This window comes from Choloepus didactylus, chromosome 5 (genome assembly GCF_015220235.1).
Source record: "Choloepus didactylus isolate mChoDid1 chromosome 5, mChoDid1.pri, whole genome shotgun sequence".
NCBI classification, from domain to species: Eukaryota; Metazoa; Chordata; class Mammalia; order Pilosa; family Megalonychidae; genus Choloepus; species Choloepus didactylus.
Genome location: NC_051311.1, coordinates 53920064 through 53939157, shown reverse-complemented (window position 1 = coordinate 53939157; position 19094 = coordinate 53920064).

The window sequence follows — 19094 nt, the reverse complement described above, 5'->3', positions numbered from 1 at the left end:
TTAGAATTACATGGTTTAATAATATGGTTTAATAAATAATGGTTCCTCAATTGTAATACCGTGAAATAAGAACAACATAGGTTTAAATACACACATAGACATTTATATTATTTTTAGTAATGACAAATTTGTGGGCAAAATATAACAATGATTTTGAGCTGACTTCATTTTTTATGAAATATTTTAGAAATACAAAAAAAAAATGAGAATAACATAATAAATACTCGTGTGACTATAATTCTGTCTAGACTAAAATTTTAGAAATTCTACTGAAGCCCCCTATAAATTCCTCAGTTTTATTTCCCACCGCTGCTCAATACACCTCCATGTTGTAATTTCTCTTTAGCATTTCTGTAGCAATTCTAATTGCTATATATTAGGGAGTGAGTGCCTTCAACATAAGCAGCAGAATATTCAGTTGGGGCAAAGGGAATAGGCTCTGGCTGGAAATACAGATTTGAAAATATCAGGTTATATTTAAATTCCCAAAATATTTAAATTCCTAAGACTTAGGATGAGATCCTAAGGGAGTGAGGATAGGTGAGAGATGGAAGAGGTTAAACAGGCTGGGTCACTTCAATATTAAGAGGTCAAACTGACCAGTGAAGGATGCTAAAAAAAGCATGGGCTGTGATGTTAGAAGAAGAAGAAGAGGAGGAGGGGGGAGGAGGGACAGGGGAGGAAGAGGGGGAGGAGGGGGAGGAGGAGGAGGAGGGGGAGGGGGAAGGAGAAGAAAAAGGGGAAGGAGAAGAAGAAAAACAAGACATAACAAAGGAAAAAAAAGCTCCAGATGATTGTTGTATTTTAGAAGTCAAGTTAAAAAAAATGTTTCAAAGGGGAATCAATAATTAGCTTCATTAAATTCTACCAATGACAAATAAAATGAAGATTAAAGTGTGAACTTTGCATATAGCAGTGTCACTGTGATCATTGCATGAACAATTTGACAGAGTATTGATATGAAGTTTGATAAGGATAGGATTTTTAAAAGTAGGAGAAGAGAAATAGCAGTCCCTCAATACAATGTGGTATGTGATGTGAAGAAAAGGAAAACAGTCTTCCTCTATTATTGCAATTATTTGGTATATTTGGATTTCTTTTTACCACTTCATTTTGTGTTTTCTTTTTGTTAAACTTTCCTGTTTCCTTTATTTCCCACTAGCCTTCAGTGTGAGTCTTTTGGAAGACTCACTCAGATTTTGCTTGGAAAAACTGTATTTGTTTTTTTGCCTTCAAGACATATTTTCCTAGTGGTTATGTGATTCTAGAGAGTTATTGTTTCTCATTGTTTCAGGCATTATTTCATCCTCTTTTCTGGCTCCCACTGTTTTTGTTTAACGTTGGTTCTTAGACTGATTGTTAAATTTACCTATTTATGACTGTTTTAAGATATTTTTATCAAATTTTCCATTGCAGTTTGCTTAAGTTTTTTTTTTTTTTTTTTAATTTATATGGCTAGGGATTTGCTGGGTTTCTTGAATAAGTAAGCTGGGTTTCTTTTCATAAGTTCTGCAAAATGTTCAATCTTCAAATACTGCCTCAGAAAATTCTTTCTGGCCTTCCAATTAGAAGACATATTAATGAGTTTTTCACTCTTTCTTCCATGCCACTTTATTATATTCTTTCATATTTTCCATATCTCTTTATTTTTGGCCTACTTTTAAGATAATTTCTTCAAACATGCCTTCTTTGGCTGTGTCTATAATGTTAATAAAACATATCTGCTATTTTTAAAATTTTAATTATAAGGTTTTAATTTTATTTCTAGAATATTCTCAATAAGATTTTTTTAATGTTACAGATTTTAAACCCTTGATATTTCATTAAATATCTTAAGCATATGTATGAGATGTAGCACATCTGAATGTCCCAATTTTCAAGTTTGCTTTTCCAGTCTGTTGTTTCTGCTGACTTTTGCTTATACATTTTCCTTGTGTTCTTCTGTGAGTTTTGAAATATGAACATAATTCTTAAAAGTTCAACTTGGGGAATGTTTTGAGGCTCATGGGTAGCTTCATTCAGAGAAAATTGGTACCAAAAGTGAACTCTCGCTGACTTTTTTGGTGCCCCAGGTAGTGGGGATTCTAACTGAAATCTAATGTGGTTATGACATTTCAAGGAAAATTTTTGTTTCTACACCACTAAGATTATGACATTAATTTTCGGTGGTACTTTGGGGAGGAACATTTATGTATAGAACACTCTTACACTAGGTTTGTGGTAGATTGTGGTTCCAGTTTAATGTAGAATGTTTAATTATTAGAGCTTCACCTAAGGGAGTCTGTGAATTTGTCTCTTGCTCCTCAAATATTTTTGGATCACAACAATCAAAACACACTTTCACAAGGCATAACAAATGCCTTCAAGATTAATGCCAATTTCGGTTCTTAGCTTACCTATTATGTTCTTGCTTTCAATTAGTTTTTGGTCTCTGAGTGTTCTTTACTAATGTTCCAGCTCATTGATGCATTCAAAAATGATGAATATTAAGTTATATCTAGTTAAGAGGTTGGTCAGATTATGTGGGCATATTGAAACAAAGAGAAGTACTGACTAGAGTTTAAAGTGTTGAGAGAAATTACTCAAGAGTATTGATCAATTATTTAAGATTACTGAGCCAGTGTAGATGAAAAAATGTTTTTCATGAGTTATTTCATAATGGGTGTTAACCACATCCTGTTCTTATTTTTTCAATCTTTGCAACATCTTAACTCGTATTCTCCTTTTCAATATCATTAGATACTTTGTGTCCTCTTCATTGATGCAATGATTTAGAATGATTTAAGTCTGCTCATCCTTTTTCAATACAATATGCATTTGTTGCATATTGTTGTTTAACTCTCCATAGTAGTAATTATTGTTCTTATATGTTGGATATCTCAAATTTAAGTTACTTTTACCTAATTGTCTCAGTTTTTGCTTTAAGGCTTCTGTTGTCAGTGAATTTTTCAAAATGTTTTTGAGTATCTTTTCTTCCCATTTCATCTGTTCATACAATAAAGTCCTATGTTTTATACTAACTACTTTTCTTTTTCTATTTTTCTTAACCTTAATCATTTACAAATGCCCCAACACAAACTGTGCCAGCATGGATGTTTAAGAAGGTGTAAGGTTAAGTACACTAAATAAATTATAACCCAAAGTACAGGTGCTTTAACCCTGTTAGGTTTTAATAACCAGATTCTATGTTTAGTAAGCAACAAAACAAACCCATAAAAATGTACACTAGCCTCTGAGTGAAGGGGTGTATTTTTGGCTGCCTATTATATGGTTGCCATTAAACTGTGAGTGTGTGTGTGTGTGTGTGTGTGTGTGTTTAATACATCAGTGATTCTCTAGAGCAAACTTAGAAACCATTCTGGATATATATAAATGAGAGAAACTACAAGAGATGTTGGAGGAACATGCCTCACCTTTACTCTTTCATAAATATATTTTTATTTCTTTGTTAGAGAATTTGTAGATTTACAGAAAAATCTTGCTAAAATACAGCGTTCCATATACTACCCTATTATTAACATCTTGCGTTAGTGTTGTACATTTGTTACCATTGACTGATAAAAAGAATTGATGAAAGAACATTTTTATAATTTTACTATTAACTATTGTTCATAGATTATATTAGGGTTCTGTTTATATTGTACAGTCCTATGTTTTTATTTAAATTTTTAGTCAAGTAACATATATACAACCTAAAATTTCCCCTTTTGATTGCATTTCTTGACAATTTAGGCATTCCCTCCCTACTCCCTACCACCACCACATCACCACCCAGTGTCCTGGTAACTTATATTCTAGTTTCTGTCTCTATGAGTTTGCTTATTCTACTTATTTCATATCAGTGAGACCATACAATATTTGTCCTTTTGTGTCTGGCTTTTTTACTCAACATGATGTCTTCAAGGTTCATCTAAGCCATCCTATGTAGCAGAACATCATTCTTTTTTATGGTTGAATAATATTCCTTTGTAAATATATACCACATTTGTTTATCCATTCATGAGTTGACGAACACTTCGGTTGCTTCCATCTTTTGGCAATTGTGAATAATGCTGCTGTGAACATCAGTGCACAAATATCTGTTTGTGTCCCAGCTTTCAATTCTTTTAGTATATAGCTAGAAGTGGGATTGTCAGGTCATATGACAATTCTATACTTAACTCAAAACAGATTTTTTGGGGTGTTCTTTTTATTTTTTTTTTTTTCTTGGAGTAATGAAAATGTTCTAAAACTGATTGTGCTGATGAATGTACAACTATATTATGATACTGTGAGTCAATGATTGTATACTTTGGATGGATTGTTTGCTGTGTGAATATATCTCAATAAAATTGCATTTAAAAAAATCAGTTAGCCATAAATGTGAAGGTTGATTTCTGAGCTCTCAATTCAGTTTCCATTGGTCTATACATCTGTCCTTGGGCCAGCGCCATGCTGTTTTGATTACTGTGGCTTTGCAACAAGTTGTAAGATCAGAAGTGTGAGGCCTTCAACTTAGTCCATTCTTTTCAACATTACTTTGACTATTTAATTCCAACTTACCCTTCTATACAAATTTGGTCACTGGCTTTTCCATTTCTGCAGTCAAGGCTGTTGGAAATTTGATTAGGATTGCATTGAATCTGTGAACCACTTTTGGTAGAATTGACATCCTCACGATATTCAGTCTTCCAATCCATGAACATTTAATGCCCACTCATTTATTAAAGTCTTCTTTGATTTATTTTAACAATGTTTTGTAGTTTTCTGTGTAAAAGCCCTGTAAACATCTTTGGTTAGATTTATTCCTTGATATTTCATTCTTTTAGTTGCTATTATAAATGGAATTTTTCTCTTGATTTCTTCTTCTGATTGTTCATTACTGGCATACAGAAACACTACTGATTTTTTGGTCTGTCTTGCATCTCATCACTTCACTGAATTCATTTGTTGGTTATCATATTATATTGTGGATTTTTCTGGATTTTTTGTATATATGATCATGTCGTCTGCAAATGGAGGCTGGGAGATGGGGAATCATAGATGCTGCAGGGATGGTGGAAGTCACATGTATTTACCTCAATTTACCAGCCTCCTCCCACTCCTTCCTTGATGCTGCACAGTGTTCCATTAGATTTTGGAGTTGCAAAATAGTTGAATCAGGCAGTTCTTGCCAGTTCAATAGTACTTTTGGTGCAAGAACTTATTCCTAGATATTCCTACCTTGCCATCTTCCCATAGTCTCTCCTTTATTCATAAGATAATATTCATTACTATATCCTTGAAATAATAACATTTGTGTTGCACTCCTACCCCAAGGGAGAGGGGAGAGGTATTCACACTCCAGAAGCATTCTCCCCTTCACTTTTGTTTATTTTTCTAGGATAATTATTTAAAATCCCTTGATTCTGTGTTTTAATTAATTTTAGAGAATATAATCAACTACAGTATCATCTTATTTCCAAGGTTACAGGAAATAATAAATTCAATCACATCATTTTATTTTCATGTAATTGTCTTCTCATGCCTCTTTTTAAACTCATGGTCTTTATATAGTGTTCCCTCTGCCTGGAATTCTTTTCCCCTGCTATTTGCTTGGTTAAATCCTACACATCCTTAAGGTCTTAGTTTAAATTCACCCACTCCTGCCCCCCCAAAACAAACTTATAGTCTTTTATAACATCTTGTATTTTCCATCTATGGAAGTTTTTGTAATTTTATATTTTTTAATGATGGATTCATTAAACCTTGTTTTCTCCATTAGAAGTCTAGTCTCTCTGATGACAGAAATTATGTTTGGTTCATTGTTATATCCCCAGCACCTGGCACAGTGCTGACCTTTAATACTGACCTAAAAATAATTGATAAATAAATGAAGGAAGGAAGCAGTAGCTGCTGTTTGAAAGTTTATTCTCGTATAATCCTTCCATGCGTTATCATACAATTTGTGCTATTTGGAGTGCCCATTTGTGGATGACTCAGAATCATTATTATGAATATTGCTTATTGTAATGGAATGATGACTTTAAAAACTATTAAATCATTTAGAACTCTTCCTCCCTAATCTAACATTTCTGGGCCAGTATCCTTTCCTTATCCTTCAGCCAGCCTCTCTTAGAACTCCTGACCTCTCTATTTCCAGTTTTCTGTTTATCTTCCTATCTTCAGTGATTTCTATATTTGCATTGGCTTCCTTATTGGGCATACTGATTCAAACCCATTATCCCAAGGGTTCACTCCACTCCAATACAGAGAATGTATAGAATCTGAACAACTAATTTCCTCATTGCACTAAGGTTTTAGTTTTCTTTTTAATGTTTTATTTGCTTCACCTTTCCATTTCTCTGTTTAGGCCAAGTTCATAACCATGTATTCTGGATGTCTAATAGCAATGTGCCACATTACTATAATTAACCAGCCTTATTTGCAGGTTGAAGAGTCAAATATTTAAATCCATAAAATATACCTAAAGGGAAACAAGGAACCCTGGCATGTGGATTGAAAGAACACATGGATTTAAAGTAAAGCTCTATTATTTAACAATTCCACGGAAAAATCTCTGACCTTGAGTTCAATATCTGTAAATTAAGGACGTAATACTTAATTTATGAGGAAATAAAAATTAAGATGCTTGATATTTATTAGTTGCTCAATAAATATTAATCCACTTCCCTTCATTTTTAATTTTTATAGAGTTAAAAATTTTTATGGCCTGAGAGGGCTGGAAATTCAAGTTTAGTTTGGATATATCTAAATTGGCACATGAAACTTGTATTCAATTAGCAGACTCCTAAAATCTTTTCAATCATTCTGCTGAGGAAGCTCTTGATGAGCATGTTTTAAATATCAAAAAACTAAAACTGACAAAGACAATAAACCCTTAATCCAGTGCAAATCAACAAATATGGTTTGAGTGTCTATAAGTCTAAGGCCACACATATGAATAGACCCAAGCTCCGCCCTCTAACGTGGCAAGGATGAATCATTGACAAGGTTAAGAATGAGAAAGAAGTCTATTACAGAGTTGTTGCAAGTCTCTATAATCATATGCACTAAAGAAATGGAGAGATAGTGTGGCATAGAGAAAGGGGAAATGTGGCAGGATGTTGGGAACCTTACATAGGTTTCTATGGCAATGGTAGACTTGAATGCATGGATGCATAAGGCATTCTTACCAGGGGCCTGTTATTGGTTTGGAGGAGGGAAAAATAACATTTCCATGACAGTTACAGATTAGCTGAGCAAGTAGCTTTCCAAAGTGATGTACTTGCAAAAAAACAGATAAGCACTGTCCAAAATGAAAATGTTTGTATTCTCTAGTGCCAGCTGGGTAATTAGATCTCCCCCTTAGAAAGGACAGAGTGCAGTTTGTACTGTTTGACCATTTTACCCAAGATAGCAGGATCTTCTACACAGAAGCAATTTTCTGGGAAAAAAAAAAAAACCTATAGGTAGACAGTAGGAAAGAAAATTGAAAATGAGAGAAATATTACCACAAGGAGAACCATGCAGACACTTTTGAAGTTCCTAAAATAAGACAAGGAGTAGAAGTATGTGTACACAAAGGAAGTTATGAATTATTTATAATGGCATTGAGACATTGAGGCATTTGGCAGTGTAGTGAAGCAATACTTTCTGTTGTGAATTGGGATTTAAAAAAGCAAAACCAGCCATCCATCACAGTTCAAAAGGTGACAAAGAAAGAAAAGAAAATTAGATAAAGTTGCAGAAGAAATCTAACTCTCTGACTATTGTCTTGAGTTTTGGTAAAGCATAGGGCCTAATTTTATACCTTTTCAGGACATAAAGTTACACTAGATCCTTCTAAACAAGAAAAAAAATATTTTAGCTATTTCTGCAGTGCTTGAGGTAATTGTTTATTGAATCTTATAGAATGAGGTAATAGTGACAAAGACAAACACAAGTCCTCAAGAGAGCATTAAAAAAAATGATATCATTAAACATCAGTATGTCATGAAGTTGCAGCATAAATTGTCTTATTTCTTAAACTCTGGGTCATGCAATTAAGGATCCAGAAGAATGAGGTTAACTGGGGAAATCTGGAAGGAGTGAAGTTTTGAGTCAGATTTCAGAGGTATGGATGGCCATGGGTTGGTAACGAGAAGGCAGAGGTCACATCAATGTATGGGAATATTGTGTACAACAAACAATAAAAGCCATAAACCTTGAGAAAACTTTGATAAGTAAATGGTATATATGAATGCAAATATGCAAGTCAGTAAGGCACTGGATTGTCCTTATCCACAGGCACAATTAAATTGCTAAACTACCTTTAAGTGTTGTGTTCTCCTGGCTTGAAATTTCTGCATCAAACTCCTATTAAAAAACCAAGAAGGGTAGGTCTTGAAATAAGCACATGGAGAATGATGATCATAGGTGTAACCAGTCCTCAGCCCTATTCTACTTTAAAATAAAAAAATAAACTGCAGAAATAATGTAGCAATATAGCTACAAATGTTAAAAATATAGAAGCATACAAAGATATGTTTTTATATAATTACTCATATGATTCCTATTTTTTGTCCATTCTTTTTTTCCCTTCCATGATTTTTTAAGACTCACTGTATCTTTTATTGAATGCAGGCATTGGCAAAATGCAAACAAAACTAAAAACCAAGTTCCAAAGGTTACTATGAGGATAAAAGGGCAATGCTATACAAATCATTTAGTTCAATATCTGCTAAATAGTAGGCAATCAATAATTATTAAGTATTATTATTTGTAATTTGATCCAGGGTCGCAACTTGCAAAATCCAGGGGAAAAAAGGCTGAGCTATTTCCTGCCTTAATAGTTTTAAATTATTTTAGAATTAAATTTACTTACGCTTCAAAGATTTCTTCTTATTCCCTTACTGTCATTCTCTTCCCCATTCATCATCCAGGGCAATCACTGATCCACTTTCTATCACTATAAATAAGGTGTGCCTCTTCAGTAATTTCATATAAATGGGAATAATTTGAACTATTTTGCATCTAGCTTCTTTAACTGAGCATGCTTTGAGATCCATTCAGGTAATTGTGTTTATTAGTAATTTGTTCCATTTTATTTGTTCTAATATTATCCATTTTTAAATAATGTTACATTTTGTACATAGACCACAGCTTGCATATCATTTACTTATTCATGGAAATTTGCTTCCCCCTCCCCCGCCCCCCAGTTTGGGGTTATTGCAATTAAAACTTCTATGAATATTTTGTATAAGTGTTTGTGTAAGCATACATTTGCATTTTACTTGGATAAATATCTAGGAGTGGAATTTCTGGGTTGTAGCATAAGAAAATGCTTAACTTTGTAAGAAACTGCCAAACTTTTTTCCATAATGACTGACATCTGCATTCTCGCCAGCAATGTGTGAGATTTCCAGGAACACTAGATCCTCTCCAACACTTGGTATTGTCATCCTTTTAAATTATAGCCATTCTACTTAGTGTGTAGTTATATTTTCTTGTGGGTTTAACTTGCATTCATCTAATGACTAATGATGTTAAGCACCTTTTCATTTGCTTATTTGCTATTTGTATCATTTAGTTAAGCATTTGTTCAAATCTTTGGTCATTTTGTTGTTGTTGCTATTGAGTGTATGTATTTTCCTTATTGAGTTGTAAATATTTTTTATATATTCTGGTTACAAGTCAGATATATGTGTTATGAATATTATCTCCCAGTCTATGGCTTATCTTTTCATTTTCTTAGCAATGAAATGATTTTGAAGTTTAGTTTTAATTTTGTTGAAAGCCAAAATATGAATTCATGTATTTAAACATATTGGATGGGTTTTAATAAATTTAAGTTATTATCCTTTTGGAGCTCTAATACTGTTTTGATTGAAGAGAGCCTCCTCAAGTTGGCTGCTGAGCCTTTGTGTTGTGAATCCGGTAGTAGTTATTGAAAGCTTCCTCAGTATCTGGTTTGACCAGATGTAACAGTATCATCTTATGCATTTTCTGCCCTAGACTAAATCAGAGGTACAAGAATCAGAAAACTTTTCCTGTATCAAACTTTACTAAGAATTTCAAAGTTACAGGTAATAGTGAAGTACTGGAAAAACATGGAAAAGTCCAGGACTGGTATTTCTCCTTAATGTCCTAACAATTTGACAAACTATACATAGGTTTTTGAGAAACCAATGTCTTAATTAATTACTTTAGAAGTGAATGTAAAATCTGCCCAAGTGGCCATGGAAATCTAAGATGACTTTACAGTAACAGGGAGAACAAGGCTTACTGCTTTTCCATTCTCTACTCCCATCTCTTCTTTTAAAGACTTACCTTTTACCAGGGTTGTTACTACAACTAGGGAATAAAATCTTTTGCTGATTTCCCTTCTGCCTTGTGCTTCATGCTATCCACTTAGCCAGTTCTCTAGGTTTAAATCTATTTCCTCCAAATTCCCTTTAATACGCTTCTTGGAAGGCTCCAAAAGATGCATGTGGCAAACCATATATAATCATTTAAACAAAAAGGAATTAGTTCAGTCTTGAAACATTTCCATTTTATACTCCAATAAATGAATAGAATTTGTGACATATTTCAACCATGCCTCATAAATCTGTAGGTTCTGGGTTTGTTTACCACAGCGTTCCTAGACTAACCAAGTGCCTCCAGATAAAAGTGTGCCACAGATAAGAACCTTCCCACAGCTAAATACCATTACTGTGTTCTGCAAAGAGGTCTTTTATCAGGATATTTACAAGGAGATTTGATTATTTTGAGTAGAGGAAAAAAAAATACATTTCATATCACTGTTAACCCTTTCCTTCCTAAATACCCTAACTGAAATGTATAGACATACAAAAAGGAAAATAATTTATAATAAAATTATTTGTATTTCAAAACAGAAAAGGTTACATAATGAAGTAGTCAGATATTTGCAATTATGCATGGAATCACTGAATTCAATTGTTAAAAAAGTTGACTGATACAGGGTTGCATATCAGTGAACCAAATACCATAAATGGTATTTCTATCAGTAATATTATTTTTACAAAATATTAAGTGCTTCAAGATTTTGAACAAATCTTCTAAAAGTTCCACAGTTTACATGGAGGTAGATTCTGTTCTCTAACAAGTTGTTTACTATATGAATGTCCAACAGTCTAATATCCCTGACCCCTACTAAATGCCAGTAGTACTCCAAATATTATGACTACCAAAAGTAGCTCCAAAAAATATCCTCAAAGAATTTAATTTATCACCACTGAAAACTGTTTATTTATCAGAGGTATACATATTAATTTGAACAACTTCAAACAACAGTTGTCATATAATATCTGGTGAGAAAGCATCATAATTAGTAACACAGGTGCCAGGTGCATGCCTATTTCCCTCTTGACAGCATTTCACACAGAACCTGGTATAGATACTTCAGGGCACCAATCCAGTACCTTGAAAATTCTTTAGAGCTAAATTTAAAAGACACATTTTTAGATCAATTCCTCCTCAAATATTATGGATTACAAAACAAAGAACAATGATTATTTTGAGATGAAAGGGCAAGGCTAGGCTTTTATTCCTCACTGTGTATTTGTTTGTAATCCAAGTCACATATGCTGGGAAATACCTATATTTCAAACGTGTGTACATATTCTCTGTCAAGAGAGCAAAAAAGAAAGGGGAGCAATATGTTGATAAGAATGAGACTGCACTGTAAATAACAACAAAACATGCTCCCTGGAGATTTCTGATTGTTTCTGCCTTAGACCTTCAGTACTAGATGGACCTTCTAGTATTGAAAATTCACACTTCATTTTTTCTAAGCTCCACACTGTCAGGCTAATTCTTTTGAAGGAAATCCCAGTGCTAGAATACACTATTCTGGGGCCAAATCTCATCCTTGAAGTGATCCTGTTATTTCACAAATTCACAACTTGGGCGTCACACATTTTTATTAGGCAAACAAAGTAAACAGAAATAGAGAAAATGTAGTGCATAAATATGTCTAGAGATTTCAGATCATTTTGTACACAGAACACTTCTATTTCACGATGTTATCTTAAACAATTTAATAAATCATTGCTCTTTTGTAGACATCTTTCTAATTTCAATCTCTCCTACCCAAATGCTTTTATGCCTAATTATTCCCTCATTCCATCCTATCATTTTCAAGCTTCTCTTTAGAATATTTTGTAATGTATACATGTATAAATAATATACAACATACATAAAAGTATGTAAAAAGCACTTCATATTTTTTAGCATTTAGCTGTTTACATTGTATTTTTACATGCATCTATTTCTGTGTGTCCATGGCCAGTTAGTACATTTGGATTTATTGAGAATTTATTTATATCTATATCGCAAAACATGTGCCTTGCACTGTTCCTTGTTCCTAATTGACTGGTAAATGGTCACTGAAATTGTGCATATATAATCAGGAAGTAAATACATGAACACAATAGGCTATATGTTTGAGTAACTGTGAAGGTTGTTCAAAGCCTTAGGAAAAAGGGAACTATCATGACTGAACCCCTGAGAGCCAAACAGTAAAATCACTAAAAGATACTCTGACTCTCAAGCCACTGAAAGACAGAAGTGAAGTTTTTTATAAGCTAATCATATAAATTTATGAAAAGGAGTTTCAGAGTTCTAGAGAAGATGTTGGTGTAGGGACCTCTAGGACTCACTCCTTCCACCAAAGCAACTATTAAAGCAGGCAGGAACTGTCTGCAACAACTATTTTGAAACTCTGAAGGTGAGAAGAATACACTGTACAGTATCCAGGGAAGAGCTGGAGGTGGAGGCTGGTAAATTATGGTAAAGAACAGTAAATTGCTCAATCCGACCAGTGTCTACTGGCACCCATCCCCCAATCCCATGGCAGGCTGTTGTAGGGTAGTCCATGGCCAGCTTGCCAGTGATAGAAACAGGCAGTAAAATCCTCTTCCCCAGGAACAGGGGTGGGCATGGCCAATCACTGATCACAGCTTTGAATTAGTAAATTCAGATTGCTGGGCTACCAGCTCCGAGGCAGCTATTGTTTCAACCAACCCCAGACAAAGGTGAGGGCGGCCATTGTTTGGAGAGTACTTAGTTTCCTTTGCTAATATATTGCTAAGGATTTTTGGAAAATGGGCCAATAATAATTTTGAAAACTTTTTTATCTAGTTTGGGTTATATCAGTGGAGATGTACTATCTTGAACTACAGTAACAAACACTCTCAAATTTTAAGTAGTTTACACATTATAGTTTTATTTACTGCTCATATTATGTACTCATCTCACATCAGAAATACAGGAACACAAGATGATCAATCTTCCACCATCTGGACCATTGCTTATCACCAGGGAGAGAAAAATATGAGAAGGCATGCTGTCTATTAATTACTTTTGTTTGGAAGTCACACAAATTGCCTTCACTCATATTTCATTAGCCAAACCCAATTCAAATGCTGTGGCTATCATCAAACGAATGGGAAATTGCAATCCTCTCAGATCCCCAGAAGAGGAAGAACTAGAATATTGGTGAATAGCCCTCTACCAGAGACCACACTTCTAGCAACAATGTATTTGGTTCTTTTACCTTACCACACTCAAAATGTGCCCACCTTCCCCTCCCCCAAAGAAGCAATCCAAAAGTCCTTTCCAGTCATGGCACCAAGCCCACAGTCCAGAATATCTAAGGAATGTGAGTGGGATTTGCCCCATTTCTTGATAGTAGGTCTGGATATTCTACTCTCAATCTGGAGACCTAGGAACTCCTCTGAAACTCAATATACAATACTGGAACCAGGACAGATAACTGCAATAAACATTCTGGAAAGGATGATTTGGAATCACACAGCATACACTGGTCCCTCATAGTGGACATTTTGTCTGTAGCAATTTTGAAAAACTTCTGGAAAGATATTTTGTGGATCCAATCCCAAAAGTGGGTGGGGAATGATTCTTGAAGTAGGCTCTGATTATCCTCTTTGGCAGTAGCTAACTTGTCCGTTTTTCACCCTGGATTGATACTCTGTGTGATTCTTCTTTGTTTGGTGTTTCATTATTCTCCTTAGCTGTATCTGAATTGGACATCAGGAAGATGTTCTCCTTTGAGTCTGAGCAGCTCTCTCAGCTCACTTTTTTGCCTATAGATGGTTGGGAGCCCCAGAATCTTTTAAAGGCTCAAATGGTCAGGTCTATTTTCATCTATGCTGTTGGTTCTTTTGGCAGCACAACACTCTCAAATGTATTTTGGCTTCTCTATTTTATTACAGTTAGCTCTATGAGCAATGGCTACACCTAGTTTCTAATGAGTCACAATTCTCACTTTGATATTTCTTTGCTTTCTTTTCTCCATGCCTCTGTATGAATACCACATACTGCCTGTAAGTTACTGTAGTTGACACTTTGATGAAGTATTTAGCTTACATAATAAGCACCCTCACCCTTTCAGTCTGTAGTAAATTCCTTCCAGTCTATCATGCTAGCTACCAGGGCACCCATTAAGCCAATATCACATATTTTAGGTTGTTTGATAGCATTCCCTGTATCAGGGTACCAGTATCTGTATCAGTCAGCAGGGGCTAGATTAGGACATGGTAGCAAACAATTCCCAAATCTTAGTTGTTTGAAACAGCAAAATTTTATGTCTTGCTTATGATTTTTATTGATGGTAGCTCTTCTCCAAATCATCCTCACTTAGAGACACAGGCTAATGGAGTCCTTACTAAAATCAATAATCACTTTGACAGAATAAAGGCAATGTGGCATTTGTTCCCATCAAATTGGCCAAATCAAATCATATTTTAATGCCTAACATCAACAGGGAGTGAAGTATATTACCACATGCTTTGCAGAGGGGAAAAAAAAGGAATATGGGAAATTGGCATGATGTCTACCATATGTATCAAAGTCAAAACATTATTTTCAGCTGTGGAAGCATAGAGAAAAATAATCAGATTCAAAAGTGGGCTGACTTTATTCCAGCTCTGTCCAGGCTGGAAGTCTAAGTCTTCTATGAGTCTTTCTGATAGATTATAGAGATGGAATCAGCAAACCATTAGAGTGTGATGCCACTAAACATTCTCAGCATCTTACTCACTCTTTTTATTTCATCTCATGATCACAAATTTGTCTTCTAATAAATTGTTTTTCTATGTAGCCTGCCCACAAGAAGCAAGATGCACCATCTAGGTAGATGCAAAACTGTGTACCTTTAACAGCCTTAATTCCCAGAATAATTCAGTAAATCAGAATTCTGCTTTTATATTTTGCATGAGATTGTTAACATGAATCTGCATCACTGAATCTGATCAGCTCTGCTACACCAACATCATCAAACTCTAAGTAGTAGTAAATTCCAAGGTAAATTGCTGTTAGAAAATCAAGGGATGAGGGTTACTTCTAAAACTGTATTTCTAAAAAGCAAAAACAAACAAATAAAAAATCTTGCATTTCTTTTTTTAGCAAAAGATGTGGAGAGAAAAATAAAAGAAAAGGCTTTATATCACATTTAGATCATAATCAGCTAGAGGTATTTACTGGCAGGGAAAAGGTGGATGTGAGATCAGAGCCTACAGCTTTTAACTAATAAGAGAAACCATTATGACTAAAGGATGAGTTCTTTAAAGCAAAATTAATCAAATTCAAATTTCTACAGTCAAAGTGAATAAATTCTTATAATAAATATACAGAATCAAGGCTAAGCTCTTATGCAACTACCCTGATGAAGAAACTTTCTCTGCTATTGTTGCCACTGTTGCCATCAGTGCAAATTTCTTTATCAAAATTCCTGTTAGTCCCATGTTGACAGTGGTGCAAAGTCTTCTTGTAATGTAAGTAGTTAATCTCCCTAATTATTAATCAAGGAAAAAAGTGATTTTTGACCTCCAAAAGTAAAAGCTTAGTACTCAAAATGCATAAATTCTTATCCAGCATGGATTCATCCGACGACTATTTTCCTTCTGAAAATTATTCCATGTCACAATAGTTAGGCACATTTGCCATTCTTTTTTGAGAGATTTTGTTACAAAGCTAATTACTACTCTATAGTAACCAACACAACCAGAAATAGAATAGGAATAGGATAAAATATGATTACTATGCAGTGATTTCCATAAAATCATACTTATATGCACTCTGAAAATATGTATAGATCTGTTATCTTCAATATAAACTCTATAAACAGATCTGTTTGATCTCTGATATACTTGATGCCTTATTTTTAAGGTAAAAAATAACAGGATTTTTGCTAATTTTCAAATAAAACATAATGTTTTAACTATATGTTACAAGGTAATTCTAACAATGGGAGAAAAAGCATGCATGTATGAAAATATCCTATGAACACTTAGATGATTACAAAAACAAATAGTATACAGGTCAAATAGCGGCTTCCCAAGATTGCATGGGTACTTATAGGAATCTGCTACTTGTGGAAAAGGTAAGGTGGGCCGAAAATATCTCTTAAATGATGGAAGAAGCAAGTTTTCAACATTTCTTAGAACCCCACGCTAGTATTGTAGAGGTGAAATTGGCATGGTCATACATTGCAGTATGAAGTGATGCACGGTCAATTGTCTTGTTGGAGTTTCCACCCAAATTTATCTCTAAATGGAAATTGCATTACTCCTGTCTTCTTTCCTGAAAATTTTCTCCATTAGCTTTTGAAACAGTCTCCCTCTTAGCCATTTCCTACCCCTTTCTTGTGACTAGTCTATCTCCTTCACTGCCTTCTCTTCCCTCCATCAGCCTTTACATTTGAATTTCAATTTTGGGTTTGTCTTTCAAATGAATATTGGAATAAAGACATCATTGTCTTTTTCTATTACATGGACTAAATGAAAAAAATTAAAAACAAAGAAAATGTCATCTTTAATAAAACCAGAAAACAGATGCTAGTATAAATCACGGGCTGGACTTTCTGAGTACAGTGAAAATCAGAGCTGACTCATGAAGCCAAAAGAAAAAAGACAGAACCAGCCTCGATGGATCGCAACACGGGCAGAACATACTCCATTGTTCCTGCCTCACTGGCCTTCTTGCTGATCCTTGTACACCACAAACTCAATCTTATCTCATGATTTTAAATTGGTCATTACCTCTGCCTGCAGTGCTTTCTCACAAAGCTCCTCTCTCTAAGTACAGAGCTGGGTGTAGGGAAACAAAAACAAAAAGCAAATTCTGGTTGGGCTGGCAAGTTGTTACGCCCCTTTACACCATAAGAAATGATAATATATGCTTGAGAAATGTTTATTGAGTGAATATTGTAGGAGTGAATGGCTAAACACATGTATTCCTTAGAAGGGCAGGCAGATAGTTGGAACCTTGTTGACACAGCACATCGGTGGGAGAGACAGAGGAACAAACAGAAACACGCAGACATAACATCTCTATAAAAAGTATACTAATCTAATAATGTGGCACAATACAGGGCAAAAAGTAGACGAATACTGTGACAAAATATAGAACAAAAGCGAGAGTCAAGAAGTTCTGAGTTTCTGATCATGGTAGATAGATGATAAATCAATGCTAAAGTAACCACACAAAATACCTATTATATCCATAGCTTCCCTGCAAGCCAGGGAGGATTCTTGTGACCATCACCTAGCAAGTTGACACATGAAATTAACCATTACAGATCATATGAAGTGAAATTTTTATTTTTCATTGATACTGTAATTTTTAGACATAGAATTTCTATTTTATGGGTTTGACAGAATATGTAATACTCAAATCAGGTACAAACAAGATCAAAATTATATAGTTTTCTTTTTTGACTGTTCCATGTTTTATAGTACCACAAACACAATACGTTTAAAATATAAAAAAATAATTTAGTGTCTGATATCTAGAAGATGCTAACTGAAATCTTACAGTGCAAATTATTATTGGAAATCTATCATGCTTCAACTGGACAATTAAATACAAATGTTTGTTTTTTAAAAATTGAGGTTAGGCTGTTTAGTTTTCCTAAAATGTTTTTGCCTGATCTTTGGGGATGAATCAACCATGAATTTGGATTGAAGGGAGATTGTCATCATTAAGCTGGTCCCTGAGAAGTTCAAAGGAAACTAATTGCCATAGTATTGGGACATCCCTATAATCAAGAGGCTTGTCCACATTTGGCTTCTTTTCCACATATTTTTGTTGATTCAGAACTAAAATGTGAAGCAAGATGTCCATTACATTCTGCCTACATAGGTTTACAGGTGACTCAGTTCCAATTTTGCTGATTAGGCCAAGCTAGGACTCAAATTAAAGTGTTTCATTCAATACAACTCATAATCAGCCAGTGCGTACCACCTGTTTTTATCCAGTATTTTTTTTTTTATCTTGTACACTGTCTAATGGTGTCTTTGATAAGAAAAAGAAGTTATTGTCAATCATACTGCAAGTAAATTGCAATTTATAGTATCTTAGAGTTATAGAAAACAGATATACTGGCAAATGGAAAATCAACCTTTGGGTTCAGCCCTTCCATTCACCCTACTCCAGATACATAGCTGAGGAAACCAAGGCCCCCCAAAACAAAGATTTTCGAAGAATGACCTACTGGAAATCAAATCTATTGACCCCTTGTGCTGTGTGATTTCCACAACCCCTTTTCTTGTCAAATAACCAAGTTTTTTTGTTCTTTGTTTTTTGTTTTTTTTACATTCCAATGTCATATTTCTGGCTTCTGTGTGGAAAGCAATGTCAACAAATAATGAAAACATGCATGAGTCAGAAAACATTGCTGAAGTTCTCTTTATTTGTGACATCATGCCATACATTTTTGTTGTTGTTGTTATAGTGCTTTTTTTTACTTCAAATTCAAGACTCTTTCCTTGGTGATGGTGGAATAATTAGTCTGAACACTGCTCTGGTCTCACTTAACAAATCTCAAAAGCTACCACCATAATTATCAACCTGTTTCCAAGTAACATAACTTATCCTAGAACAAATGCAAATAATATTTATAGAAACACAAAAATACCTTGCACCCAAGATAAAATTCACATTGTTTTCTTCAAATCAAATATTATCAGGTATGCAAAGTGGGAGGGAAATATGACTCATTACAAAGATATAAATCAATTAATTGAAACAAACCCAGATCTGAAATAGATGTTAGAAATAGCAGACAAGTACGTTATAACATTTACTATCACTCTACTTCATGTGTTCAC